General features: G+C 42.1%; 1 long non-coding RNA gene across 1 annotated transcript in view; it reads right to left on the bottom strand.

The window, feature by feature from the left end:
* The window catches only part of LOC131399044 (uncharacterized), a 29170-nt gene extending 3743 nt beyond the window's left edge, over window positions 1–25427 (bottom strand). The window contains exons 1-2 of the long non-coding RNA XR_009217056.1: window positions 24188–25427; window positions 12026–12089 (exon numbers count right to left, since the gene is read on the bottom strand). This is a non-coding gene — a long non-coding RNA (uncharacterized LOC131399044). The remainder of the gene's footprint in view (window positions 1–12025; window positions 12090–24187) is intronic.
* Window positions 25428–26903: the final 1476 nt, after the last annotated feature.

Below are 26903 nucleotides of genomic sequence, written 5' to 3'. Positions count from 1 at the left end.
GCTGTATGTGGGACACGGCCTCAGCATGGCCGGAGAAGCGGTGCGCCGGTGCACGCCCGAGACCCGAACCCGGGCCACCAGCAACGGAGCGCACGCACTTAACCCCTAAGCCACAGGGCCGGCCCTGGACTGTCTTTTCTTATTGTTTTGTCGGTGTTCTTCCTCCATTTAGGGAGATTAACCTTTGTCTGACACATAACTATATTACACGTATTTTCTCCTGGGGTGTGTTCTCTACATCTGTACTGTTTTTAGGGCATCTTTTGTGAGTTTCTATGTGGTCCAATCCGGCATTTTTTCCTTTTATTACTTCTAGGTTTCATATCTTGCCTGGGACGACCCCAAGATTATTAGGGAAGAAAAACCCTCTTATATTTTACCTTATATTTGATAGTTTCATTTTTTACATGCTATATTTCTTTCACAGTTAGCAATTCCATCCATCTGGGAATAATTTTTATTTTTGGTGTGACCTAGGGTCTTAAGTTATTATCTAATTACTCCAACATCATTTAATTAAATAATATCTAGATATTCCAATATCATTTACTAAATAATAGCTCAGGAGTTTGCTGAGTGCCCCCATCCCCTATCTGGGAGCAGCATTCTTTTTTTTTTTTTTTAATTTTTATTTTTGTGAGGACGATCAGCCCTGAGCTAACATCTGCCAATCCTCCTCTTTTTTTGCTGAGGAAGGCTGGCCCCGGGCTAACATCCATGCCCATCTTCCTCCACTTTATATGGGACGCCGCCACAGCATGGCCTGACAAGTGGTACATCGGTGTGCGCCTGGGATCCGAATTGCGTGCCCGGGATCCGAACCGGCGAACCCCGGGCCGCCGCAGCGGAGCTCGCGCACTTGACCGCTTGCGCCACCGGGCCAGCCCCAGGAGCAGCATTCTTTAAATTACAGGACTTAACAGAAGATTTGATCTTCCACTTCACTCCAGAACATTCCTTTGGTGCCGTGTAGCTTTCAGGCGCTTGCTCTGGGTCATCTTCTGATGCTGCAATGAGCCCTGGAGCTCAGAGTCACAGCCCACCCAGGGGTGACCCTCCATCCTCACTGGAGGCCAGGAGGAGATGGGAAGAACAGCCCCTTCCACCCTGTGATACTCTGCCTCTCTAGTGTTCACAAGACCAGCACACCAGGCAGCTACATGTTCTTTTAGCAAAAGGTTAGGACATTTCCAGAGGGGAATCACTACGTAGGAGAATTCTTTGAGAATCAAACATGTTAAATCTCACTTCTTCCTCAAGTCTCCAAGGGGAGGCAGCTGATGGCCTAACTTGCCACGACCCTGTACTTCAGACGCTCCTGCAGCAGCTTTACAACTGGCCTCTCCAGGACTGTGGTTTGATTTGGTTTGTTCTCTAGCCTCCTGCATCCTTTTTTTCAGGTCTTGAAGTAGAGAAACTTGACCTTCCCTTCCTCAGGAAAACTCCACTTCTTCCCCCCAGCAGCTGTATTATTTTCTTCAAATAAGGTTCTGAGTCTCAATTTGGTAATTTCATCTGACCCTGAGTTTCAGCCAATGGCCTCCCAGGCACAGAGGGGTGGACACCCAGCTCCCGGGAGATGGTGAAACCAGCACCTCTAGTTCCTGTTTTATTTACAATATTCGCACCCGTGAGTGTGGCGGCAGGGCTGCTGGCATGGTTCTTCTACTGGTTGACCTGCAAAAGAAAGCATCTCACCCTAGACAAATTGCTTTTCTTCCCCTTAAAGACTGTGCAGTCTAAACCCATAGTGAAGCAAGAATATTTCCTCTCAAAATTAACAGAGTCAGTGAGTAGCAATTATTTTGCTGAAGAACAAACCAAGCAGTTGGTTTCTCTCCTGCTTTTCTTGCGGGTATGGGAGACCTGCTGGCATCGTAGAAAGTCGACACTTAACTCCTAATGGCTGCACACTCTGATACCCGGGCATAAGGCACCTGCCTTAGTTAAACCCTTTCAAGTCAACAATTGTCCTCTGATTGGGGATGGGATGGCATGGCCAATTCTTCCACACAATGCTCCCCCATAGGTTTGAAATGCCACATTCATTTATTTTCAATTCTAATGTGTCTTTTGATCTATTTCTGTACCCTCCATCCCAGAGGTCAAAAACCCAATAGTTTTATTTATTTTTTTTTGTGAGGAACATCAGCCCTGAGCTAACATCCATGCTAATCCTCCTCTTTTTGCTGGGGGAAGACCGGCTCTGAGCTAACATCTATTGCCAATCCTCCTCCTTTTTTTTTTCCCCCAAAGCCCCAGTAGATAGTTGTATGTCATAGTTGCCCATCCTTCTAGTTGCTGTATGTGGGACGCAGCCTCAGCATGGCCGGAGAAGCGGTGTGTCGGTACGCGCCTGGGATCTGAACCCGGGCCACCAGTAGCCGAGCACGTGCACTTAACCGCTAAGCCACGGGAGCGGCCCCCCAATAGCTTTAAATGAAGCAAACCAGGCTAGAGACCAGAATAGGGGAGAAGTGGGAATTGGGGCAAACTGAAGGATATAGCCCCCGGGTAGCTACCACCCAGCTCCAGCCAATTGTGGCCATGTGGGACTGCAGGCCTGGTGTGGCTAGAGCTTTGGATTTTGGAAGAGAAGCCAAAAATCAGAATTTTCATGAGATAACAGCTGACAATCTTAAAAAACAAATTAATCAGCCCAAACAGAATCTGTGGACGCCAGGTTTCACCCTCTGCTGTATCATGTTCCACTTTTCTCTCTGCCAGTGCAATCCTGCTTGAAATACTGCTTTTTGTGGGATGAATTACATAACCCTAAAATTCCTATGTTGAAGTCCTAACCCCCAGTACGTCAGAATGTGGCTATATTTGGAGACGAGGCCTTTAAAGAGGCAATAAAGGTAAAATGAGGTTGAGTGGGCCCTAAAGCAATATGACTGGTGTCCTTATAAGAAGAGGAGATTTGGACACAGAGAAGACCAAGTGAAGACACTGGAGGAGGACGTCTCCAAGCCAAGGAGAGAGATCTTACAAAAAACCAACCCTGCCAACACCTTGCTCTTGGACTTCCAGCCTCCAGAACTGTGAGAAAATAAGTTTCTATTGTTTAGGCCACCCAGCCTGTGGTACTTTGTTAGGGCAGCCCTAGAATACTAACATACCACCTCCTTATAAAAAGACTTCCTGGGGCCAGCCTGGTGGCGCAAGCAGTTAAGTGCGCACTCCGCTGCGGTGGCCCGGGGTTCGCCTGTTCAGATCCCGGGCGCGCACCGACACACTGCTTGGCAAGCCATGCTGTGGCAGCATCCCATATAAAGTGGAGGAAGATGGGCATGGATGTTAGCCCAGGGCCAGTCTTCCTCAGCAAAAAAAAAGAGGAGGATTGGCAGATGTTAGCACAGGGCTAATCTCCTCACAAAAATATAAATAAATAAAAATAAAATAAAATAAAAAGACTTCATACTCACAGCAATTTATTTGCATACCACAGCCTCCCTGAATTGTTAGAGGTCATTCTTCTTCTCCTCCAGATAAGAAAAATGAAGTTCAGAGAAGTAAAGAACAGTGAGTGGCAGAGCCAGACTTTGAACCCACGGCTTCAGGTACTGAGTTGAACGCTCTTTCCACTGGATTTGAGGTGATGTTACCGAGCAATGGGCTCGTTCTGCTTGCTGTGAGGCCAGCCCATAAGTCCAGAGGCAAGTCAGTGGAATAGAAAGGGTTTATGCGTTTTTGCAAGTGAAGAGGGAAGATGGCAGACTAGCATCCTCAAAGCCCATCTTCCCAGAACAAAGACTACAGGCCAGTTATGTAGCGGGGAGCATGTGCAGGCATGCGTGTAACTATTTTTGGAATGTGGTTTCTTCAGACATCTGGCCTCTGGGTAGGCCTCAAGGTCTGGCCTCACTTCCCAATAATCTCCCGTTTTTCCTCCCTCGTGACTGATGTTTCTGCTTTCCCAGAAACCACATATGCGTCAGAGACCAAGTCAAGGCCCTACACCCTGATTTAGCTTAAAGATAATAAGAACAAAGCTTAATGTCTATGTGTAACATAAAGATTATTGTTGAACTTGTTCTGCTTACTTGAGTGGCGCCAACAGGGAGAAGCGAAGGACTAGGCAGTACAAACATTTCTACCAGGAAATGGGAAGTCAAGAGGAGCCCACCATTACCCTGATAACCAGAGGTTGGGTGGTGGCCCCTAAGAAGGCAGAATCCCCTGCCTGGTCTTGTATAATGATATCTGCCTGCAGCAAGACAGCGTTCTCCAGCTCCAGTGACTTGAGCATCTCTGGGGGTGGTAGCTCACTGTTATCCCAACCAGGACTGCCACACTGAGGTCTCTAGAAACAATCTCAAGAGTATGGGCTGGCCTTCTGGGTCTAGCAGACTCATTTGGGCTTCCATTTTATGTCAGAAACTTATGCTCAGGGCCGGCCCCGTGGCTTAGCGGTTGAGTGCGCGTGCTCCGCTGCTGGCGGCCCGGGGTTCGGATCCCGGGCGCGCACCGACGCACCACTTCTCCGGCCATGCTGAGGCAGCGTCCCACATACAGCAACTAGAAGGATGTGCAGCTATGACATACAACTATCTACTGAGGCTTTGAGGGGAAAAATAAATAAATAAATTATTAAAAAAAAAAAAAAAAGAAACTTATCCTCAGTAAATTTAGGGATACCTGCAGCTGTATAACAAGGAATTTGTCTGGTCTTTGTCCCAGGTTCCTGAGATGGAGCTTCTAACTGTTGGAATTTCATGAGTGTTAGGAGTGTCTTTGTTATTCATGGTGGATCCCTAGGTAGTTTCAGGATGGAGGCTGGTCATGCAGGAAAGACTGGTCATGTGATTAGAGGGTTGGAGCTTCGAGCCGGGTGACACCAGGCCAACCTCTGGGAAGGGGAGTGAGACTGGAGATTGAGTTCAATCACATGGCCCATGATTCTATCAATCCTACCTATGTAATGAATCCCCAAGGAAAATTCTGGTCACCAAAAGTCAATTGAGCTTCCTCGTTGGTGAACATATCAATGTGCTGGGGGGGATGGCACATCCTGATTCCATGCAGAAAGGACACGGAAGCTCCACGTTCAAGACTCTCTTAGACCTCATCCTATAGGTCTCTTCTTTTGGCTGGTCCTGATTCATATGCTTTATAATAAAACTGGAATTGTATAAAGCTTTCCTGAGTTCTGTGAGTCATTCTAGTGAATTATCAAACCTGAGCGGGTTGTGGGAACCCTTGAATTTGCAGCCAGTGGGTCAAAAGTGCAAGTGGCCTAGGGACCCCCAAACTTGCAGCTGGCATCTGAAGTGACGGCAGTCTTGTTGGGGACTGTGCCCTCAGCCTATGGAGTCTGCAGTAACTCCAGGTAGAACTGTCAGAATTGCAGTACTGCACTTGCTCTTCCCTTTCCTTGTGCTTGGGTCTAATTTTGAGGGATTACCTTGTGCCCAACACATGTGCAGGGTCCAACCTGGTCCACAGCTGCTATTGGCTGGTGCTGCTATTAACTGAAACATCTTCATTTCTGCATTGCTTTACCCTCTAATCCTATTTCTGACCAAAAGCTCTCAGGTTCAGCACTCACTTGCTCGTTTCTCTGTCTCTGTCTCTCTCTCCTAACTTCCACATCCTTCCTGGGTTCCTGGGAGCATCTGGCTCTTCCCAAACTCACGGCAAGGAGAACTTTGAGGTCATCTCAGGCCTGTCTACCGACATATTTCAGATGTCCTCAGACTGGGCATGAGGGAACCTCTGGGACTTCCCTTCCAGGAAGTAGATGCAGGTCTTTTCTGTTCTCAGATTCTCAAAGGCATTGGCAGAGGAGAAGTGCTGGACACAGGCCCCCACCTCAAGGACACACATCAGCCTGGAAGGAGGAGGAGGAAAAGAAGAAGAAGAGGAAGGGTGGAGGAGGGTAATTAACATTTGAGGGCTTACTATGTGCCAGGCATTGTTCTGAACACTTTCCTAATATTAATGCATTTGATTCCTACATCAACTCTGAGTTAATAGTATTATTATCCTAATATTTTAGAAAACAGAGGAGCAGAGATTAATAAAAATAATTTGCCCAAGTCATGCAGCTAGTAAAGTCAGAGCCAGAATTCAGAAACTGGGAGTGCAGTGCTTATGAATGCTCTAACTTCCTTTCCATACACCTCAGCACCGTTGCTTTCCCTCCTACCACCTAAGGTAACTCTTCAAAGCAGGAAATTCTGGCTCTCAGTAATCAAGTATTTTTTCTAAATGTTTCATCATATGTCTGAACTTCAACTTTTACAAAGCAAATAATTGACTATTTTGTTTTTTGCTGTATTATTCTTCCCCAAAAGGGAATGAGATGAAACATTCCAACCACTGCTTCCTTAATGGGGGAGGGCCACTTGATGAGAAGGGAGCACCTGGGGAATGTTGCTATGCACTGACATGTGAATGGGGCTCCCTATCCTGAAACAAAGAATTTATTGAAACAAGAAGCAGCACGTAGAGTGAAAAGAACAAGGGTTTTATTAAAAATGCTCACAATGTTTCATTAAGAAGAAACAAAAACAAGTTACAAAACCATTTCAACCATTGATCTCATGCTCTCTCTCTCTCACACACACACATCACGCACTCACACACACACACAACTGGAAAGACACACTAAAATTAATAACGGTGGTAAATTATATATGACTTTCAGTCTTTATACTTTTTTGTACGTTGCCAATTTTTTTTAATGAATTTCTTTTTTTTTTCTTTTTTTGCTGGGAAAGATTTGCTCTGAGCTAACATCTGTTGACAATCTTCCTCTCTCTTTTTTGTCTTTTCTTCCCCCCAAAGCCCCAGTACATAATTGTATATTTTAGTTGTAAGTCCTTCTAGTTCTTCTATGTGAGCTGCTGCCGCAGCATGGCTACTGACAGATGAGTGGCGTGGTTCCATGCTTGAGAACCGAACCCAGGCTGCCAAAGCGGAGCACACCAAGCTTTCACCACTAAGCCATCAGGGCTGGCTCATGAATTTCTTTATAATAGGAAAAAAATGTTCACCACAGTAAAGAACACAGGCTGCATGGACACACAGTCATATAGACATAGGTTCCCATAGGTTCTCTAAGGAGAATAGGCTCCCAAAAGCAGAGTGTTGTTTTCAGCAGTCTTGCAATATATGTAGAATTAAAATGTATGTCAATAACTAAAAGGTTCTGCTCACCCAATTCCAATGTGTGTTGGGCGGTAGGGGTGGGGGGCTGGTTTCCATACCACCAAGTAATGCTCTGACACCAGCTGGGTATCCTGCAATTCAACTCAATTCTCACCCTATTTCTCCACAGACAGCATCAGATTCCACAGGTTAGGGGTTCAGTCCCACAAGACGGCCCCCCATTTCGGATGCCAATCGCAAGCCCAGGTTGTTACTCGTGCTTCTGACTGACAGGCTACAGATTGGAGGTTCCCATGAAACCTTCTTTGGGTTTGATTAATTTGCTAGAGTGGCTCACAGAACTCAAGAAACCCATTTACTCATTAGATTACTGGTTTATTACAAAGGATATTAAAGGGTAGGATCAACAGCCTGATGAAGAGATACATAGGGTGAGGTTCCGAACAAAGGAGCTTCTGTCCCCATGGAGTTTGGGTCTGGCACAGTGGCATGTGGAAGCGTTCTGTCTACCCAACCTGGAAGCTCTCTGAACTCCCTCCTTTTGGGTTTTAGTGGAGGCTTCATTACCTAGGCATGGTTGATTAAATCATTGGCTGTTGGTGACCGATTCAACCTCCTGCCCTTCTCCTCTCCCTGGAAATCAGGGGGTGGGACTGAAATTTCCAACCCTCTATTCATCGTTGGTTCCCCTGGCAACCAGCCCCCATCCTTAGATGCTTTCTCATAGTCATCTCATTAACATAAACCCCACTGTGGCGGAAGGGGCCTTGTTATGAATATAAGACACCCATTCTACCTTTATGGCTGTGAGAGGTTTTCAGGAACAGAGGACAAGACGGCAAACGTTGTAACAAAAGATGCTCCCACTGCTCTTAGCCCTCGGGAAATCCCAGGGGTTTTGGGAGCTGTGAGCCAGAAATCATGGACAAAGGCCAAATATATAGGAGAAGTATGGTTTGGTCATCTGAACGACCAAATATGTTTTTCTCATGAATCACAATATCACAATAATAGTGCAAAAGGCAGGAAGCGGTAAATGGAGCTACAGTGTTCTGACATTCTAGCATTATGCAGTAAAACCAATCATTTGTATGAGACTTTTGCTATTGCTGCCTAACAAACTGCCCAAATATCTAGCAACTGAAAACAACAATCGTTTTCTATGTGTACAGATTCTGTGGCTCAGGAACTTGGAGTGGGCAGAGTGGGGATGACTTGTTTCTGTTCTATGACGTCTGAGACCTCAGCTTGGAAGACTCAAGGGCTGAGGGCTGGAAAAATCTGGAAGCACTTGATGACTCAGAGACACTCATTGTTGTCCAGAGTGTCCTCACGTGGCCTCTCCACGTGGCTTGGCTTTCTCATAGCATGGCAGCCCCAGAGTAGTAGGACTTACTACATGGCAGCTCAGGGCTCCAAGCATGAATGTTGCAAAGAATAAGGCAGAAGCTGCATGATCTTTCATGACCCAGCTTCAAAAGAGAGGCAGCATCACTTTCTGCTATACTCGTTAGTTGGAGCTGAGACAGGAACCAGCCTAACAAGACGGGGCCCTCTGCAAGGCCCCTGGCCTAACAAGATAAGGCCCCTAACCAATCGGCAAGCTAGGAGAATCAGACAGAGACCACAAAGAACCACATTCCTTGGCTTCTGGACTTTCCTGGTTTACACATGCGCCCAACACCGAGGAGTCCACTGAAGGTGACCCTAGCCCCATTAGCTTAGCAAAAATCACAGCCAGGGTTGGAGAGCTGGCATGCTAATGATACATGTGCCACATGTGGTGGCATGTCGAACAGCACAAGCGCAAGAAAAACCCCACCTCTACATGCCATGACAAGGCTCCTCCCCAGCCTTTGCCTAATAAAAGCCCCACAATCCTGCTCCCTAACAAGCTGGTCAACTGCCCCTTTCCTTGCTGCACCGGCTCCCTTGTGCCTTAACTTTTACTTTTCTACTCCCGCTTCTTGTCTCTCTTGATTTCCTTCCTGGGGGACAAGAAGAACCCAACGTGCCAGTAACAGAGCAGTCATGTGCTCCCCCAGATTCAAGGAGAGGGAAATTAGACCCCACTTCTTTTTTTGTGTGTGTGAGGAAGATCAGCCCTGAGCTAACATCCAATGCCAATCCTCCTCTTTTTGCCGAGAAAGATTGGCCCTGGGCTAACATCCGTGCCCATCTTCCTCTACTTTATACAGGATGCCCCCACAGCATGGCTTGACAAGCGGTGCCTCGGTGCGCGCCTGCGAACCCTCGGGCCTCGGAAGCAGAGCATGCTCACTTAACCGCTGTGCAACCAGGCCAGCCCCTAGACCCCACTTCTTAATGGAAGAGTGGCAAGGTCAGTTGTGGAATTGCATGTGTGTTGAAAGAAATTGTAGCAGCCACCTTTGGAAAAAACAATGTCCCCCATTAGCCGTCAGGGAAATGTAATGTAAAACCACAACAAGATAATCTTATGCTTCCACTAGAATGAATGAAATTACAAAGACAAAGGAGTAAAACTAGAAACAAATACAAATACCCAAGTGTTGCTCCACTTCAAATGGAACCTTCATACACTGCTGGTGAAAGTGTCAGCTGCTACAAGTACTGCAGAAATCTAGCCATATTTACGAGAGCTGGACTGCGCCTACCCTGTGATACTGCAATTCCACTACTAGATATAAATCCAACAGAAATGTCTAGATGTGCTTACCAAAAGATGTGTATGAGAATGTTCTTAGCAGTACTATTTGTAACAGTCCTTAACTAAGAAGCACTCAGATACTCATGATGTAACCTTGGGCCCTCCAGGACCAGTTCAGCTGACTCTATCTTATCAACAGAGTAGTTAAGAAATTGTCTTTCAGGGGCCCGCCCGGTGGTGTAGCAGTTAAGTTTGCACGTTCCACTTCGGTGGCCCAGGGTTTGCAGGTTCAGGATCCTGGGCGTGGACCTACTCACTGCTCATCAAGCCACGCAGAGGCGGCGTCCCACATAGAAGGACCTACAACTACGATATACAGCTATGTACTGGGGCTTTGGGGAGAAAAAAGAAAAAAAAGGAAGATTGGCAACAGATGTTAGCTCAGGGCCAATCTTCCTCAAAAACAAGAAATTGTCTTTCAGAAGATTTGCAAAGTCTCGTAGTCAGAGCATGTGCAGAAGAAGAAATCTTGACCTGAAATGAGCTTGGAACCAAAGATTCTCCTCCCCATGGAACCAAAGGACCAGGACATTACCAGAACTTAAAAGTCAGACTTTGTCAGAAGCAAGGGGTCCGTCATTCAGGAAGATTCGGCATTAAAATTCCTTCCCCACCTTACCATAAATGTTTAGAACCTTACCATAAATGCTTGAAGCTCACCAATCAAAACCCGTCCCACTAGCATTTCCACGTGCCTTCCTATTCTCCCTAACCTCTTAATTTTTCCCCAAACCCTGAACTGGGGAGACAGATCTAAGGGCACATGCCCCCTGTCTCCCTGCAGATCTATCTCACAGAATAAAGCTGATTTCTTTTCCCAAAAGCTGATGCTGTAATTAATTGGCTTTTTTAATGCACATTGGGCAAGAGAACCGCAATTTTGTGCAGTGACAATGACAGTAGAATAAATAAGTAAATTGTATTGTACTCATACAATGGAATTATATACAGCAATGAGAATGAATTGCAACTACACATGACATGAGTGAATCTCATTAGCATATGTTGACCAAAAGAGAGCAGACAGAAGAGACTCTATACTGCATGATTCCATTTGTAAGTGAGCGTGATTGAGGCCATCTTGTTACAGTAAATGGCCCCAGACCCTCCTCTGTGTGGCCACTTGCTGCTCTGCACGTACTCCAAAAAAATTCACATGCTCTCCTGATTTATGCCCTCTCCTTACGTATGTACTCCCCAATATCTTGATAATTAAAACTCTGTTCTATGAGTTTCTCTTTAGAAACAGGCTAACCACAGGCGGGAAACATGCCTACAAGGTATCCATCACAGCTGACAGAAGAATGGAACAATGTGATGCCTGGAGCCTGTCATGCCTGGAAACCAACATCCCTGGAGCCCTCCTTACTGCCCATTTTCCCTATATAACTGCCTCAAGATTCTGTAATCTTTGAAGATGGGTTTCTGAGATGTTAGTCACCTGTCTTCCAATTTGCCTGCTAATCTAATTAAACTCCGTTTCTCGATCTCTAACTCATTGTGATTAATTGGCTCAGATCTCAGTGAGCAGAGTGAGCCTATTGCTGAGTATCACATTTACATAAAGTTTAAAAACAGATAAAAGTAACACGTGGCACTAGAAATTAAGAGAGTGAGAAGGTAGCGGTCAGCAATTGGAGGGAGCACCACGGACTTCCAGGTCTCTGATAATACCTGGTTATTGTTCTGAGTGCTGGTTTCATGGCTTTGTACACTTCATAAAAATTCATCAAACTGTACACTTCTGATTTGTACACCTTTATACATGCTGTATTTCAATTAAAAGTTTACATTGGGCCGGCCCCGTAGCTTAGCGGTTAAGTGCGCGCGCTCCGCTGCTGGCGGCCCGGGTTCGGATCCTGGGCGCGCACTGACGCACTGCTTCTCCGGCCATGCTGAGGCCGAGTCCCACATACAGCAACTAGAAGGATGTGCAGCAGTGACATACAACTATCTACTGGGGCTTAGGGGGAAAAAAATAAATAAATAAAATTATTAAAAAAAAAAGTTTACATTAAAAAAAATAAAGAGGATGTCAGTAAAACGGTGGCGCAGACAACTCCAAATGCCCATCCCTCCAAACATCAAAAAAACAGAAATTGTCAGAACTCTGGAAAACAGTCAAAAGTTTGCAGCAACTGAGTGAATGTTGAATCAAGAAAAAGCAACTTAAAAGTGGTAGGAAAGCTTTGTGGCATTTTTACTTGCCCTTGTCCTTACCTCCCTTCCCAGCTGAGTGGCAGTTTTGAAGACAGCAGTCAGTGTGGGACCCTGGTAGCTGGTTCTGGAGGGAACAGAGTAGATTTTATTCACAAATTACTGTATTTGTCTGTTCTAACCCGTCTGGGGCAGCCTGAAGGACGGCTGCAAGGTGCTTGTCTCTGTTTTGCCTTCTCAGAACCAGGTCAGGGTGGGAACATGGCAGGCATTGTTTGAAACCATTGCAAGGCAGAGTCGCAGGATACAAAATCAACACGCAAAAATTAGTTTTATTTCTGTTCATAGCAATGAACAATCCACAAAGAAAACAATTCCATTTACGATAGCATCAAAATGAACAAAATACTTAGGAATAAATTAAATCAAGGCGGTGCAAGACTTGTACACTGAAAACTATAACACATGGCTGAATGAAATTAAAGAAGACCTAAATAAACGGAAAGACATGTGTGGGAGATAAGAATTGGCCACCTAAAAATGTCTCTTTACCTTGATTATTTTCTCTGAAAGAAACTTTGACCTCCACCCCGCCCACCACTAACCGCCTAAAAGATTTTAACTCTGGGTATGGATAGACTGGGAGGGTCCTTGCTAAGCCCACTCCAAGTAAATGTAGAAGTTATCCTTTGTAAGACACATTCACATTTTTAAGGGAAATCTCCATTTGTAAAGGTATCTCCCTCTCTATAGCAGGAAGAAGGCAGGATGACCTCATCTCTAGAAACTTGTCAAAGTGGAAGGTGAAGCCATAAATCTGCATAATAACCTTACCCTTGTTTATTGTGCTTCTCTGGTAATCTCCCATAGCTGACTCCTCCCATCCCCAACATCCTCCTTTGTCTTTAGCTGAGGATAGTATTTAAGATGAAACCTCCGCCTTCTTGTCAAGTTACCCAGTGGGTCTCTCCCACGTATACATATTATAAAGCTTTGTTTGATTTTCTCCTGCTATTCGGTCTCATGTCAATTTAATTTGTAGCCCAGCCAGAAAGGACCCAGATGGGGTAGAGGATAGTCTTCCTCCCCTTCAGTTTTGTGGTGAGGATGGGATAAAAATTTCACTGGCTGGATGCTCTTCACTCCTGGACTACTGCAGCTGAGAGTTCCTGGACCCCTGACAGGAGTGGGCAGGAGGTAAAGAGTTTTTACCGTGTCAGTCTCCCAGATCTCTGCCTGCAGCGTCCAGTGGAAACTAGAGCAGTGAGGGTCTTTTTTTTCTGAATTTACATTGGCAGGAGAAAATATTGGTGAAGCTAGCTTCTTGGACTCAGTGACTTTAGCATCTGGTTGAGTACTCATTGGTAATTGATCCTTTTCCTCCCAGAAATAGGCACTATTGCTCCTTGTCTCTGTCTTTTTTTGTCATTTGTCATAAGCACAGGCATCTCTATAAGTTGTTGTCTTGGAATATGCGCATGAAGTGAAAAGCTAAGGGCATCCTGGAAGCCAAAAAGGCCGCAAATTTGGTGGGCGTGGGTCGAGTAGTTAAGAGCCACTAAGGCGCTCGCCAACTCACGAAGTCTCCCATGAAAGGAAAAGTTGGTCACAGAACGGGGTAGACGACACAAGTCCCCTGGCAACTTCAAGAAAATGTCTCTGCAATGACGAGGTACTCTGTAAAGCACACACAATCCCCAACCCCACAGCACCTCCCCCCCAGGTATTATTCTGGCTCCGAGAGATCCAAGGCTTAGCTAAAGCTGTTAATGTGCATATCAGATGAGGTTTTTTCTTTTGTCTTGTTCTATGTCTTGAGAGCTTGGCTTTGTGACCTTTCTGGTCTCTACCATCCAGAGGATCTATGTACCGGCACACATCTTGGCAGCCAGTCAAGTAGACTGGGGTTCTGAGACACACTCTTTGTCTGACTGCCTCTGCTCTCAGGGGTTTGTCATAAGGGGTCCCATTTGCTTTCATAAGGGGCCTTTGTCATCTCAACCTTCATCGCTTGTTGTGCTTTCTTATTTTTGGGAGTGAAGTCTCTGGATCTCTTTTAGGCACATCTCTTGCGTCCATGGTTAAGTTTTGGTATGAGTCACTGTTAAGATTAAAATCCTACTCATCAGTGTGGCCAGACAATGGATCATTTAAATTGAGAAAACTTCTAAACTGGGGGAAGAAAAACTTTTGTAAGACCTCTCATCATAATTGTTTTATTGGTACTTAATGAAAAAGCCAGATTAAAAAAAAGAAAAAAAAAATTTCCACTAGCCTTAAGACCCTGACTCAGGTTACAATTAAATTAAAAAAAGTGTAAAAGTGTTAAGTGTTGATAAGATTATAAAAGTTAGAATGTTTGAGCTAATTTTATATAAAGAGGTTATGTCAACTTTGCCTGAGTAGGTTTTAAAATGTGTGACTGGGAATGCTTCCCCTGTCCAAAATTATAAGACCAAGACCTATTGATAAAGTCCTAATGAAAACTTGATTAGAGGTATAAGAGTTGATGGAATTCAGATGAAATTTTGTAGAAAAACTGATATATTTACAGGGTTTATGTGAAGTGATTGTATCTTTTTTTTTTGCCTGATTGTATTATAAATTGTATTGTGGGATAAACGTTGTGACCCACTGGGGAATGTTTCCCCCTCCTGATTGTAAAACAGCATACAAATCTGCCCTTCAGACAGTGGTAATTAAACTTACAAAAGGGGGAGTCAATAGGGTTGCCTGAGCCCACACTGTATGAGATAAAAAGTAGAGGCTAATATCAGGATAATAAAAGCCCCCCCAAGCCCAAGGTAAATTGGTCTAGGGTTGAATTGTACACTTAGAAAGGTGCAGACATTTAAAGGTGTGATACATTGTCCTGAAAGTTTTCAAATATACAAATCTTTTGATTCACCTCAAGTTAAAATTTTCCCTGATATAAAAAAAGGTAATTGAAAAAAAATGCAGCTGGGAGGGTAGGTCAAATTCTTTGTCATTCAAACTGTAATCCAGTTCTTTGGGGACCTGGAAGCAACTGTCTTTGTCTTGCAAATCTCTGGAAGGCCTCAGGTATGGCTCTAGAAAGCAATTCAAAGTTCATTTGCCAAGCCCAAAGCCTCCCCTCCGAACTCCAGAGGCTTGCCCAAGTGCTTAACAAAAGGAATATCTAGCCCATCCCAGATTCCTGAGACTGAAAGAAAAGAAAAACAAATGGGAAAGGAAGCTTTTGCAGATACAAACCGCTAAAATTTTTAACGGAGGCTATAAAATCCGTGTCCCATCTGTCTGTTGCTTATGTGTCTCTATGTATGTCACGTGTGTGATATTTTACCTCTGGATGGTACAGCCAAAATTAAGAGCTCTGTTTAATTGGCTTAAAGTAAGCACTTCTATGTCTTTCAAGTTAATGTGATAGGAAATAATCTTGGTAAATGAAAGCTGGTTTAAGTTTGTTGGTTTGATTGATTGAAATAGGCACGTCTTCAGAGTTGCCAGTCTTTGGATATGACACCAACAAGCAGCCTGGGTTCACTGGTCACACAAGCCCACGCTACCCTTGTTACAAATTCATCAGCAAAATAAGAGCTGTAAATGACAGCCAACTTTGTCTGACGTCTCGTGACGTTTTCGTGGATAATCGAAACATAATTGTTGGGAACAAATGATTTAGTCAGGTGAAAATGAGTTTTTGGGTACAATGATTATGTTTTATGACCTGTACACTTGAAAGAACAGCTTCCAAATTTTTGTGACAAGAGATTCTCACATATTGAGGTATATGGGGTAACTATTTGGGTTCAAAACTGATTCAGCTTGAACTAAAAAGCCTGACTTATGGCCTATCAAACATAGACTGTACCTCTGCTTAACCATTAGAGTAGAGAACACACTCTCTTCAGATAAGAATGCATACTTCTCCTCCTACACCCTATTGGTAACGCCCAGATTAGTCCCCTTCCTGACATCAGGGTCACGTTTTGACCTGTTAATTTACAACTGAATATCTGGGTTTTTTTTCAATTTTATTTATTTATTTATTTTTCCCCCAAAGCCCCAGTAGATAGCTGTACGTCACAGTTGCACATCCTTCTAGTCGCTGTACGTGGGACGCGGCCTCAGCATGGCCGGAGAAGCAGTGTGTCAATGCACGCCCGGGATCCGAACCCGGCCCGCCAGCAGTGGAGCGCGCTCACTTAACCACTAAGCCATGGGGCCGGCCCATGCTAATTTGCAACTGAGTATCTTTTGAAACTTTGATGAAAATGTATCCTGGGTGTGTTTAATGTATGTTCTTTGTTCTAAAAAGATATAAGACTTTACTGAACACCCTGCTTCTCCAGAACGCTTTCTAAGGTCTTCCTGGGTTATAATCCTCACTCTGGCTCAAGTAAACTCACTTAATTTCTCTTATCTATAGAATGGTTATTGTTATTTTGCATTGACATTTGGTAACCTAAAACTTGAGAGTTTTGCTAAATTAAGCTAAATGATAAAAATTTGTTGAGTCTCTGGGTCATTTTCAAATAAGATAAAATACTGAAATGTTATTGCTAAATATATCTAAGTTTATCTACTTTTGGCTTCTTATTACAGAGAAACTAAAAAGTGTTTGGATCTATTAGTAAACATGTCTTATGTTTTATTAAAAAATTATACTATGAAGTAGCATGTTTCTAGAAATTATGAAAAGTGTTTAAAATGCTGATATAAAAGACAGTTCATAATTGTTTACTTTTTAGTTTTACTAAGGTCTGTAAGGGTTAAAAATTCAAATTAATATATGTAATTAAAGCCACTAAAAATTAATAAGGAAAATATGTTTGTTTGTCAGAACATACAGAATCAACATAAACTCTATTCAAGGAAAATAAGCTATGTTTTCAGTAAAGAAGGCATGAAAAATGGAAATATTTTTGCTTGTCTTGTTAAGAAAGATAAATTTGTTCCAAAGGACTAGGAGGAAAAAAAAAGAAAGGCATGGGACAAATTCTGAATGAAAAAAGTAAGTGACAGAAAATTTGTAAAAGTAAAACCCTGAGCAGTTTTATGCTTGGTCAAGTTGGCTGGGATTAAACTAAATCCAATTAAGTAAATAAGTTTTAATATCAATAGTAAGTTGGTACAAAATTAAAATTTGTTTTTTTCTCTCTCTTAAAAGGATAATTTTCTTGAACTTTTAGTCTGCTCTTGGTAACGAGATTATAAAAGGTCTTTTCTTTGAGTAGTTTACCAGAAGGGTAGAGAATGTGTGTTTTATCAAAATAAATTTCCTATATTGTTTTTTTTTGTTTGTTTGTTTTTGTGAGGAAGATCAGCCCTGAGCTAACATCGATGCCAAGCCTCCTCTTTTTTTTTTTTTCCTGAGCAAGACTGGCCCTGAGCTAACATCCATGCCCATCTTCCTCTACTTTATATGGGATGCCGCCACAGTATGGCTTGACAAGCAGTGTGTTGGTGCATGCCCAGGATCCGAACCTGTGAACCCCAGGCTGCCACAGTGGAGCGTGCGCTCTTAACCACTTGTGCCACTGGGCCAGCCCCTCCTATATTGTTTTTATCAGGTCTTTAATCATAGGTGCTAAGGTTTTTTGTACAGCTATTTAATTTTCTGCATTTGCCTAAAAATCTTTAACTGTCTCCTTGGTTAAATGGATGACTAAGCATTGTTTCATAGGGCCTATGATATTGTGTGGGTAAATGTTATTGATCTAAGTGTTCTAAAAATTATATAACATTCCTAGAATTCTGATCTGTCCTGGTTATCAGTCATAATTCTAGTTATTATCTTAAAGTGTTGTATGTCACAAAAATAACCAAGTTTCTTTGTCAATTGTCATTTTTAAGTCTTTTGTTGTTTACAGACAATTATTGTTTTACTCTGATGCTTTTGCAAAATACATTTCATCTTCAGAGAAATTCATGGAAAGGACTCTGGCACTTACTCTAGAATACAGGTTTCTGACAAACTTTCAGATTATAAAACTGAGCTGCGCAAGAAATTGCAAAACTCTAACGGAGAAACTAATGGCCCCATAAAACTGCTAACAGAAGATTATGATCAAGAATCGATTACACAGGACTGAATGAACTGATAAGGATGATTATAATTTTTATGACTTTGGTTTGAAATATTGCCGATTTTTTAAATGTTTTGTTTTTTTCAGATTTAAGGAAAACTTTTTCTCTTAAGCTAACTACGACTTACAGCAATTTGGTAAATTATACTTTTGTAAACAAAATTGAAACATTTATCTTTTTCTCTCTACATGAACCCTCCAGAATTTGGAAACTCTTAGTAAGTGAATATTCTTATGTCACTATATGGTGAATATAGTTACTTGCATAAGTTCAATAAGAATCTGTTCTCCTTATAACAGGACACAATTGGAAACATTGGTTATATTACCAAAGCTTTGACTGGAATATTATATTTGAGAAAAACAAATAGATTCCGATATGACAAGACAGTTTTTGAGAGAGAAAGATTGGACTTCATGGAATAAAGCCACGTGGAAATATTGGCCTGGTACTTTATGTACAGTGTTCCAAGCAACACTTACTGGCTAAGTAGAGAATATCACTTATCTGGCATGTGCAAAGAATCTTGCAATATTTTGGGGGAACCTCAAGAAGAGAGGAATTCACCCAAATCTGTAGGTATTGCAGGCAAAGTCTGATGACAAAATCCTTGGCTTGGCTTTCCTGGCCTTGAGAGGCCTTTGAAGTTCTATCTGAGGTTCCTTATAAAAAGTTCCAGCTGGGGCCGGCCCCATGGCGTGGCAGTTAAGTGCGGGCGCTCCACTGCTGGCAGCCCAGGTTCAGATCCCGGGGGTGCACTGATGCACCACTTGTCCGGCCATGCTGTGGTGGTGTCCCATATAAAGTGGAGGAAGATGGGTGCGGATGTTAGCCCAGGGCCAGTCTTCCTCAGCAAAAAAAGAGGAGGATTGGCATGGATGTTAGCTCAGGGCTGATCTTCCTCACAAAAAAAAAATAAATAAAAAAGCATTAAAAAAAAAAAAGTTCCAGCAAAGCAGATTTAAAAGAGCCTATATGATCAATTGCTATTCTTGCTGTACTTATGTAAATAATTGGGCCAAATTTATTGAAACTAGACTTATTTTACAAGCTAGTTAGTCTTAATTTAGCCATCTTTGGTAAAAAGGAGGGTGATTTTAGAGAGAAAAATTATTTCAGTGGAAACTACAGTACACATTTGTGGAGATTAGATCCTAGTTCTGTTAATTGTCTTTCAGGTTTTTTGTTTTCTACCTATAAACTGGACTGGATCCTGAATTCTTCCAGTCTCCTCAAATATCTGGCTACAAAGCTCCAAACTAACATTTTTTATTTTTTTTCCTGTCATTTTCTTTTTCCTTTTTTTTTTTTTTTTGTGAGGAAGATCAGCCCTGAGCTAACATCCATGCCAATCCTCCTCTTTTTGCTGAGGAAGACCGGCTCTGAGCTAACATTTATTGCCAATTCTCTTCCTTTTTTTTTTTTCCCCAAAGCCCCAGTAGATAGCTGTATGTCATAGTTGCACATCCTTCTAGTTGCTGTATGTGGGACGCGGCCTCAGCATGGCCAGAGAAGCCGTGCATTGGTGCACGCCCGGGATCCGAACCTGGGCCACCAGTAGCGGAGCGCATGCACTTAACCGCTAAGCCACGGGGCCAGCACCTTTTCTGTCATTTTCCTTTGGAATCACTGAGAACGGAACCTGCCCTTTTTCCTGAAGCCTTGCAAACTGAAGCTGGAGGACTTGATATAAACTTAAGAGAGATTCATGTCTGTTGCTATGTAAGCCACTCAGAAAGGTACCTGAATACCTGATGACATAATCAGAGACATTTTAAGCTGCAAAAGATGCTTCAACACTGACATCTAGAAATCTTCTTAACTGGCTGTCCTCTGAGCTCAGAAACTGGTTTATAATTTGCTCCAACCATTAACCTTGTTTTTCTTCTGTTTCCATAAAAATGCTTGTTATTAAATACTTGATTGCTTGCTTCCACAATATAGGCCTAACTTTGGGAGCCCACCTGCATCACCGCCTTCTAAAATGAACTTACCTGGACTGATCTATTATCAGGACTAAGCAATGTGTTCAAGGAGATGGAACAATCTACCAACTCAGCTTCTGGACTGTAAAACCTCTTTAAGTTTCAAAAGGACTGTGAAACTTCTTAGTTTCAAAGGTGGGAGTGGGGGAGATCAGAATTGGCCACCTAAAAATATATCTCTGTACCTTGATTACTTTCTCTGAAAGAAACTTTGACCTCCACCCACCCCCCACCACTAACTGCCTAAAAGAATTTAACTCTGGGGATGGATAGACTGGGAGGGTCCTTGCTAAGCCCATTCCAAGTAAATGTAGAAGTTATCCCTTGTAAAACACAGTTACATTTATAAGGGAAATCTCTATTTGTAAAGGCATCTCCCTCTCTGTACCAGGAAGAAGGCAGGATGACCTCATCTCTAGAAACTTGTCAAGGTGGAAGGCGAGGCCACAAATCTGCATAATAACCTTACACTTGTTTATTGTACTTCTCTGTAATCTCCCATAGCTGACTCCTCCCACCCCCAACATCCTCCTTTGTCTTTAGCTGAGGATAGTATTTAAGATGAGAACCTCCACCATCTTGTCAAGTTACCCAGTGGGTCTCTCCCATGTATACATGTTATAAAGCTTTGTTTGATTTTCTCCTGCTATTCGGTCTCATGTCAATTTAATTTGAAGCCCAGCCAGAAAGGACCCAGACGGGGTAGAGGACAGTCTTCCTCCCCTTCACATGCCTTATTCATGGATTGGAAGATAATATTATTTTAAGATGAAAATAATACCCAAAGCTGTATTTCAATTTAGTGCAATCTCTATCAAAATTCCAATGGTATTTTTCAAAGAAATAGAAAAACCTATCCTAAAATTCATATGGAATTTCAAGGGACCCAGAATAGCCAAAACAATATTGAAAAAGAAGAATAAAGTCAGAGACTCACACTTCCTGATTTCAAAACTTACTACAAAGCTACAGTAATCAAAACAGTGTGGTACCGCCATAAAGATAGACATATAGGCCAATAGAATAGAATTGAGAGCCCAGAAATAAACCCTCACATCTATGGTCAATTAATTTTCCACAAGAGTGCCAAAACCACTGAATGGGGAAAGAATGATCTCTTCAACCAATTAAGCTGGGAAAACTGGATATCCACATGCAAAAGAACGAAGTTGGACCCTACCTTACACCATAAACAAAAATTAACTCAAAATGGATCAAAGATTTAAATTTAAGAGCTAAAATTATAAAACTCTTAGAAGAAAATGGGAAAATGCATGTGACTTTGGATTTGATAATGATTTCTTAAATAGGACACCAAAAGCATAGGCAACAAAAGAAAAAATAAATTGGACTTCATAAAAATTAAAAACTTGGGGGCCAGCAGTAGTGGTTAAATTCACGTGCTCCGCTTTGGCGGCCTGGGGTTCACAGGTTCGGATCCCAGATCCCAGGCTCGGACCTACCCACCACTCATCAAGCCATGCTGTGGTGGAATCCCATATACAAAATAGAGGAAGATGGGCACAGATGTTAGCTCAGGGCTAATCTTCCTAAGCAAAAAACAACAACAGCAAAAAAAACTTTGTTTATGAAAGTATAACCACAGGACCAGGAACAGAATTTGTCACCCCAAAATATGCCCCTTTGGCATAAGAATTATTTTAGGCCGATTATTTTTAAGAAATAGTAGACAGAAGGAAAGCTCTAGAAACCAAGTAGAAGTTACCCATTTGTAAAGGAAATTACATTTATAAGGGAAATCTCCATTTGTAAGGTTGCCCTCCTCTCTGAGCTAGGAAGGAGAGGACAACTAAATCTCTTATCAGAAACTCTTATCAGTAGACAAGGGAATGACAAATCTACATAACAACTTCACCCTTGTTTACTGTGCTGACCTCATCTTAAGAATAGAATGTTAAGGCTGTTTTTCCGGGGCATCGAGCCAGCCAGGAGTATGCACAGAAGAGAGAGCCAATCGAAACTCATCCTGCCAGCACTTCCGCCTACCAGCCTGGCCCTCCCTGATCTCTTAAACCTTACCCTATACCCTGGATCAGGAAGACAGATATGAGAGGCCTTCTCCTGTCTCCTTACCAATCAATTGTATAATAATAAACTGTTTTTTCCCTCAAAGACCAATGTACACAGTATTGGCTTCCATGTGCATGAGGGAAAGAGAGCCCTTGCTTGTTAACAAAAGGGCACAATCAAGAAAATGAAAAGACAATCTACAGAATTGGAGAAAATGTTTGCAAATCATACATTTGATGAGTGCTTAATATCCAGAATATATAAAGAAATATTACAACTCAACAACAAAAAGACAAACAACCAAATTTAAAAATAGGCAGGTAAGGAGACATGATGACTAAATGTAATGTGGTACCCTGGATGGGATCCTGGCACAGAAAAAGGACGTTAGGTAAAAACTAAGGAAATATGAATAAAGCATGGACTTTAGTTAAAAAAAAAAAAAAAAAAAATAGGCAGGGGCCACCCAGTGGCGCAAGCGGTTAAGTGCATGCGCCCCGCTTCGGCGGCCAGGGGTTCCCAGGTTCAGATCCCAGGCACGCACTGACACACCGCTTGTCAGGCCATGCTGTGGCAGTGTCCCATATAAAGTAGAGGAAGATGGGCACAGATGTTAGCCCAGGGCCAGTCTTCCTCAGCAAAAAAAAAAAAAAAGAGGAGGATTGACATCAGATGTTAGCTCAGGGCTGATCTTCCTCACAAAAAATAAAAAATTAAAAAATAAAAAATAGGCAAAGAACTTGAAGACATTTCTCCCAAGAAGATATACGAATGGCCAATAAGCACATGAAAAAATATTCAAGATCATCAGTCATTAAAGAAATGCTTTCAAAACCACAATGAGATACCACTTCACACCCACCAGGATGGCTTTACTTTAAAAACAAACAAACGAAACAAAATAACAAGCATTAGCGAGGATGTGAAGCAATTACAACCCTCGTACATTGCTGGTGGTAGTGCAAAATGGTGCAGCTACTGCAGAAAACAGTTTGGCAGTGCCTCAAAAAGTTAAACATAGAATTACCACGTGACCCAGGAACTCCACTCCTAAGTATATATCCAAAAGAATTCAAAATACATAGCAGTATTATTCACAATAGCCAAAAGGTAGAAACTACCCAAGAGTCTGGCAACAGAAGAAGGGATAAACAAGAGGTCGTATATCCACACAATGGAATATTATTCAGCCACGAAAAGAAATGAAGTTCTAACATGTGCTACAACACGAACATTGAAAACGTTATGCTAAGTGAAATAACCCAGGCATAAAAGGACAAATATTGTATGATTCCACTTATAGGAAATATCTGGACTAGGTAAATTCATAGAGAAAGATTAGAGATTACTAGGGGCCGGAAGGTGGTGAACGGGGAGTTATTGCTTCGTGGTTACAGAGTTTCTGTTTGGGGTGATGAAATATTTGGATGTAGGTAGTGATAATGGTTGTGTAACATTGTAAATATAACTAATGCCACTGAATTATACATTTAAAATGGTTAAAATGGGAAATTTTATGTTATATATATTTTATCATATATATTTATATATGATATGATATTTATAAATATATTTATCATATATTTTTTATATATAAAAAATTAAAGAAAAGAAAGAAAGAGGGAGAGAAAGATACCGAGACCAGCCCAGGTCTGAAGTAGGTGGGAGTTAGGTGGGAAATTAGACATTGCATTCCACTGAGTAAAGCTGGATTCTGTGTCCATGTTCCTACCTGTGCACAAAATTTGTACCCCCAAGATTCCTCACTCTAGAAGTTTGTTGTATCCTAGAGTGTTGGCTGGACCCATGATGAAGTGTACTCACTAGAGCAAATGAGAGGTTAAGAATAAAACCAAAGGACCCACCTCCATTTCCAAACCCACAATTTGGGGGTGTGCCATAAATACTTCAATAACGGTGTTGGAAATCCCATTTGGCAACTGGCAGAGGTTCTTATTTGCTCATGTACTATTTCATCATTCTCAGAGAGGGAAAATGTATAAGAAACATGTTATATGGAAAAAAAACACTAAAAATCATTTATAAATTATTTAATTATTATTTTATGAACTGTTAGGGTGCCCTTGATCACATGATTAATTCACTGTCACATCTGTCAATCTCTTAGTACTCTTACCTCTTTTTTGGCTTCATATTCCATCCTTCCTTCAGCCTAGGTCTTCCCACTGATTTCTGAAATCAGCAACTGTTAGAGTACTAGGAATAAAGGTGGTACATGCATTCATTAATTCATACAATAATCTTGGACAAGTCATCTAACCTCTTTGAACCTCTTTTTTCTAATCTGAAAAATAGAGATAATGCCAATATCAAAGGAATTTTTTGTAAGAATAAGTGTGTGAGCATGTGCACGTGTTGGCACCGAGAACAATGCCTGAATCATAATAGAAACTCCATAAATGATAGCTACTATTTTTTTTGCTTGAGTATCCACTGCAGGGAGAAAATTACATTTATATTAATAAAATGTCTATTATAATACTTCTTCCAGTGACTATGATTTCTCCTCTGAAATAGATTATGATGAGATTCTCAATGTCAAAGACCTCATCTGTTAATATCACAGCCCACAAGAAAGGTCATTTGTTTAGGATAGAAATGGATTACAGAAAAAAAGTCTTTTATCACCAGGGATTTGAGCCTTTTCCCATGCAGTAGAGGCCACAGAGGGAAGACATGGGTAAGAGGAATCAGTGATATTTATCTCACCTGTCGTCTCAGGTATGATTGCTGAGATACCTGTCACTTAACCAAGCACATGAATCCTGATTTTGAGTCAGTTTCCCAACAAGAGAGCTGTGTCTTAAAATCTATATTCCTCTGCCAAAGAGCATTCAGATTTGAGATTTCTGGTTTCAATCGAACAGTCTTTCAAATTCTAAATATGCCATGCACTCCAATGGCTATCATGATTATTCCAGAGAGCTGCATACCAAGACTGATAATGTCACTGTCACAGCATTATCAGTAGTTGATCTGACCTGGAAACTCCACTCTTAGGTATATACCTGTGATGGGTTGAATTGTGTGCCCATCAAATTCATATGTTGAAGTCCTGACCCTCAGTACCTTATACTGTGACCTTATTCGGGAATAGGGTCACCGCAGATGTAATTAGTTAATATGAGCTCATACCGAAATAGGGTGGGCCCCTATACCAGTATGACTAGTGTCCTTATGAAAAGGGGAAATTTGGACATAGATATGCACACAGGGAGAATGCCATTTGAACATGAGGGCAGAGATTGGGGTGATCTGTCTACAACCCAAGGAATGCCAAAGATTGCCGACAAACCACCAGAAGCTAGGAGAGAGGCACAGAACAGAAGCTCCCTCACAGTCCTCAGAAGGACTCTGCCGACTCTGCCGACACCTTGATCTCAGGCTTCTAACCTCCAGAACTGTGCGACAATATATTTCTACTTTTCTAAGCCTCCTAATTTGTGATACTTTTTTACTGCAGCCCTAGCAAACTAATACAATATCCAAAAGAATTGAAAACAGCTACTCAAACAAATACATGTACACACATGTTCACAATAGCGCTATTCACAATAGCCAAAAAGTAGAACCCGCCCAAATGCCTATCAATGGATGAATGGATAAACAAATATGGTATATACCTACAATGCATTACTCAGCCATATTATTCATATTGTATTCCATACAATGGAATATTATTCAGCCATAAAAAGGAATGAAGTACTGATACATGCTACAAAGTGGACGAACCTTGAAAACGTGCTAAATGAAAGAAGCCAGACACAAAGATCACATTGTATGATTCCATTTATATGAAATATCCAGAGTTGGTAAATCCATAGAAACAGAAAACAGAAAGCCGGGGCTGGAGGTAGAGGGCTGGGGTTTCCTTTTAGGTTAATGAAAATGTTTTGGAACTAGATAAAGAGTAGTGGTTGCGCAACACTGTGAATGTACTAAATGCCTAAATACTCAATTGTTCACTTTACAATGGTCAATTTTATGTTATGTCAATTTCACCTCAATTTCTTCAAACAAATGCTATCTTTAAAATGCACAGGTCTCGGGCCGGCCCCGTGGCTTAGCGGTTAAGTGCGCGCACTCCGCTACTGGCGGCCCCGGTTCAGATCCCGGGCGCGCACCGATGCACTGCTTCTCCGGCCATGCTGAGGCCGCATCCCACGTACAGCAACTAGAAGGATGTGCAACTATGACATACACCTATCTACTGGGGCTTTGGGGAAAAAAAGGAGGAGGACTGGCAATAGATGTTAGCTCAGAGCCGGTATTCCTCAGCAAAAAGAGGATTGGCATGGATGTTAGCTCAAGGCTGATCCTCCTCACAGAAATAAATAAATAAATAAAATAAAATGCACAGGTCTCAAGTATACAATTTGATGAGTTTCAACTAGTGTATTACCTATGCAAACAACACTCCAATCAGTACAGCTCCAAAGAGTAGAGCATTGGGTGGGAATGCAAACTGGTTGCAGCCACTGTGGAAAACAGTACGGAAATTTCTCAAAAACTTAAAAATAGAAATACTGTATGATCCAGCTATCCCACTACTGGGTATTTATCCAAAGAACATGAAATCAACAATTCAAAGAGATTTATGTGATTACGTTCACTGCAGCATTATTCACAACAGCCAAGACATGGAAGCAACCCAAGTGCCCATCAACAGATGAATGGATAAAGAAGATATGGTGTATATATACAACGGAATACTACTCAGCCATAAAACATGACAAAATCGTGCCATTTGTGACAACATGGATGGACGCTTGAAGGTTTATGTTAAGCAAAATAAACCAGACAAAAACAAACACTGTAAGATTTCACTCATA

Source organism: Diceros bicornis, chromosome 37 (assembly GCF_020826845.1).
Source record: "Diceros bicornis minor isolate mBicDic1 chromosome 37, mDicBic1.mat.cur, whole genome shotgun sequence".
In the NCBI taxonomy this organism is placed as follows: domain Eukaryota; kingdom Metazoa; phylum Chordata; class Mammalia; order Perissodactyla; family Rhinocerotidae; genus Diceros; species Diceros bicornis.
This window is presented reverse-complemented; position numbering and strand designations above follow the sequence as displayed.